The sequence below is a fragment of the Mastomys coucha genome, unplaced genomic scaffold, assembly GCF_008632895.1.
Source record: "Mastomys coucha isolate ucsf_1 unplaced genomic scaffold, UCSF_Mcou_1 pScaffold4, whole genome shotgun sequence".
Lineage (NCBI taxonomy): Eukaryota > Metazoa > Chordata > Mammalia > Rodentia > Muridae > Mastomys > Mastomys coucha.
This window is the reverse complement of record NW_022196910.1, coordinates 46,178,089-46,182,346: the sequence shown is the minus strand read 5'-3', so window position 1 is coordinate 46,182,346 and position 4,258 is coordinate 46,178,089. Positions and strand designations below refer to the sequence as shown.

Sequence of the window (4,258 nt, the reverse complement as noted above, 5' to 3'; positions counted from 1 at the left end):
GGACCTCAAGTTCCCGTTCGTGGAGCTCCCACGGGATGAAGTGAAGCTGTGGGCCGGCTTCCTTCAGCCTGGCTAAGGTTTTTATTTAATGTAAATAATTTCTGTTTCTACTGAGGCAGTTTTTGGTAATCCTATGCAATATTACTTAGCTTTTTTATTGTAAAAAGAGAATCAACTCACCGTACTGAGAAGGGATTTGGGTGTAGGGACACCTGGCCTCCGGGAGCCATTGGGCTGCAGACTGGTGTTGGTATCCATTTGGTAGTTGGTTTTTAACCCAAACTCAGTGCATTTTTAAAAGATAGGTAAACATACAGGATAAGAACACTTGAACACACAGAATGGAGACTATGCCTAGTGCAAGTTTTGCAGTTAATGGCCTGAAGGCTAGTTATCAGATCACCTGTCTCCCTGTGGGAACAGGAGAGAAGGTGACGAACAAACCATTATCCATGGCCTGGTCACAGTAGAGCCCCTGTGACTCACTTGTCTTTGGGTCACCTGCATTCCATAGCATTGTGCTTGTACTTGTGCTCACACGTTCACCTAGGTGTGGGGTGGGAGCCATTGTGGGGTACAGGGCCTGGCTTGTACTTGATGTGTGACCAGTCCCAATGGCAGCCTGCATACCCAGCTTACTTTGGGCTCACTTGGACGCGCTGGCAGGAGGCCTGGGTCTCACCAGCAGGAATTTGTGCAAAGTGGGGGGGTAGGTCTCCTACAGATCCACATCCTGGAGTACCCCCATCTCCATGTGTGAAGTAGCTTCCTCCCTCAACCTGCAACCATCTGATTTGCCATTGCAAGACAACTTCTGCTTTTTTCTTTTGTATGTCGATAAACACTGAAGAAGCAGGAGCTGTTAAATTTATCTTGGCGAAATCTCAGAACTGGTTTATTTGGTGTTGTGGAACCTCTTACTGCTTTCAATACACAATTAGTAATCAACTGTTTTGTATGCTTGTTTTCAGTTTTCATTTCAACAAGCATTGTAATTATAGCTATTAGAATAAAGTCTCTATTAAAAAAGGGGGGGGGGTTTAATAAAATGGCTTACAGACTGTGCTCCTGCTAGTCTAATAATGGCTGTCTACCAACAGAAGGTCCAAAAATCTATGGGGCTGGATACTTCCAATAGTCTTCAGTAGATGCTGGAATCCCAAGGAAGTAGGCTCTAATACCAGTGAAAACATGGACTTGAAAGTAAGGTGAAGGCAAGAAGGCAAAGAGAGAAAGCTCCTTTCTTCTATGTCCTTTAGATGGGCCACCATTGCCAGAGGGTGTGGATTAAAGGTGGAACTTCCTGTCTCAAAAGATCTGGATTAAAGGTGGGTCTTCCCACTTGAGATGATGTAATTAAAAAAATCAATCAATCAATCAAACAAAAAATCCCACCCCTCACAGTTGTAATGCTGCTCGGGTTTTACTTAACTTTAGATGTAGTCAAACTGACAACCGAGAGTGGCTGTCACCATCATATAACATAAAAGCCAGAGAGGTCTAGATGAGGCAGTGCTGAAGTAATGTAACCGTGGAAAATATTATGAGTTATTCCAAAATCGCTTACACATTTTATTTCACTAAATTACTCCTGGTATTTAGGTGCCAGATTCGTGTACCCACTTTGGTAAATTACCAGGGAGATTGGAACCGAGATTTATTGATATTATAAATGTGGAGTTTTAAATGACCAGGTTTTATTTGATATGCTCCTTCCTTAAGGTAAACCTTCAGTCAAGTGTAGTATCATTTGCATCTTCTTTATCCCTAAATTCCACTATGGTGATCTCGGTGATGGCAGCACCTTTTTAGGATTTTAATAAGAGGATGATAAGCCGAGCTTTGGAATACCCTTGTTTGTGGTTAAATTGTTGAACTTATGTGATTAATTTTATTTTCTGAAAATGCTCAAGATATTTTCCCACCTTATATTGCTTCGTGCAGAGTGAATACATAAAGATTTTCATGACCACTTACATTCTTGCTTACATTTTTCAATGATTGGAGACTCCCACACTAAATTCTTACATTTATTGTGGAAGGTGCCCTGTGTAACCCGGCACTCCATTATAGAAATAAATTAGTTGTTGATGAATAGAACCTTCATAACTAGAATGCTGTAGAAACACACCATAAATTTTTCTCCTCAGCACATTTTAAAAGCATTAAAAACAAATGGCAAAGAACCCACTTGATGTTTATGACTTTGGTTTACACTTGTGGACGAATGGGACAAAGGGCCAATCCATCAGTAGTCTTTACTGTGTTTAATTAGCCTGGATCCCTTCTTACCATCCTAGAAATAACATAAATAACATATCTCTCTTCTTTTCTCCCCTAGGGTGAAAGGATCACATGGGAACTAGCCACTATAAGTGCAGGGTCGGTACAAATTCAGAGAAAACGAAGTTCACTGTAGAAGGTGAGCTAGGAATTCCTGTCCCTGTGCATCCTCCACGGGCTCTTGACACCTGTGCTTCAGTTGTGGCTCCTGCTGCTGCTTTGCGTCATTGCTGCCCTGCTTTCTCTGTGCCTCTGCCTGAGCCATGTCCTGATCTTGGCAGCCTTTACAGAGCGGTAATCAGGAGGGAGCAAGGCTCTCTGGTCCACTTCCGTGTTTAGGAAGAACAGCTCTACTCGTATTTCTGAATTACAGTTTTAAACTTTAACGACACCTTGCAATCATCACTACTTGTTTCTGTTTTGACAGCTCAAATATGGCACTTGTTGTAGACTTTACAGAGTGCCATGAATTTTTATCATAAAGAACTCGAGGAAGGAGTGCTTCCAGTAAGGAAGACATGTTTGTTAGCACTATATCAAGTTAGTTGATAAAAACTGAACTCTACCTTAAGTAGTAAAAGGAAGAGCTGAATCTATCTTTTACAATCCTAGTTTCTTTCCTGTATTCTGCTACAGAAGAGACTTAGGCCTTGGCTGGAAGCAGACGCCGGTTCTACAGTGTCTTAGGTAGGGTCTCTATCGCTGTGATAAAACACTATGAACAAAAAGCAAGTAGGGGAGGAAAGGTGTATTCAGCTTACACTTCCCGTAGCACTGTTCATCACTGAAGGATGACAGAGCAGGAACCTGGAGTAAGAGCTCATTGCAGAGGCCACGGAAGGGTGCTGCTTATTGGCTTGCTTCCTCTGGCTTGCTCAGCTTGTTTTTTTTTTTTTTTTTTTTTTTTTTTTTTTTTTCCGAGACAGGGTCTCTCTATGCAGCCCTGGCTGTCCTGGAACTTGCTCTGTACACCAGGCTGGCCTCAAACTCAGAAATCTGCCTGCTTCTGCCTCCCAAGTTCTGGGATTAAAGGAGTGCACCACCACTGTCCGGCTCAGCCTGCTTTCTTAAAGAACGCAGGACCACCTGCCCAGGGATGGTCCCACCCATCATGAGCTGGGCCCTTTCTTATTGATCACTAATTGAGAAAATGCCTTACAGCTGGATCTCATGGAGGCATTTCCTCAGTTGAGGCTCCTTCCTTTCTAATGAATCTAGCGTGTGTCAAATTGACCTCAAATCAGCCAGTACATATGGTAGCTTTAGAATCTGCCCTAAATAAGTTGTAACCAGTATGCTGTCAGCCGGCCAGCACCATGAAATCCAATGAGCAGAGATAGGAACAGAGTCTTTAGTGGTATGTTTTTCACAGAAACATTGATCTGGAGGGCAGGGAGTTAACACCTTCCAAGCAAAATGCCTGCCATCCCTCTCCTGCCAGAAGACTCCATAGAGAAGGACAGAGGCAGCGATAGAATCAGTCTTGTCCTCTAGTCAGGTGGACAGACACATTTCTGAGACTTTCAATGCCTGCGCCTCTCTCATTATCAGCCCTTGCACTTTTCCTGCATTGTGTTGGTGTCTGTGTCCTGGCTCTTCCTGAATGTTGTTCCTGGTTAGTGTCTGTCCCATCAACACCGTATGCCTTAGGCACTTCACAGGCCAAATGGCTAACGTTGAATGAGCACTGCATACATGCTAAGTGACTAACATGTGCACACAGAACATGAATTAAAAACATGCCCCAGAGTATGGAATCCTTTCCATATTCAATTATCAAACCCACACACTATTGTGGATGTCAGAAAGTACTGGCTGATAGGAGCCTGATATAGCTGTCTCCTGAGAGGCTCTGACAGTGCCCGACAAATACAGAAGTAGAGACTTACAACCATCCATTGGTCTGGGCATAGGGTCCCCAATGAAGGAGCTAGAGAAAGGACCCAAGGAGCTGAAAGGTTTGCAGCCCCTTAGG

General features: G+C 43.4%; 1 long non-coding RNA gene across 1 annotated transcript in view; it reads left to right on the top strand.

Moving 5' to 3' along the window:
- Nucleotides 1-4,258, top strand: part of LOC116076211 — a 26,797-nt gene that overhangs the window by 16,283 nt on the left and 6,256 nt on the right. Inside the window, exon 3 of the long non-coding RNA XR_004112864.1 lies at nt 2,342-2,422. This is a non-coding gene — a long non-coding RNA (uncharacterized LOC116076211). The remainder of the gene's footprint in view (nt 1-2,341; nt 2,423-4,258) is intronic.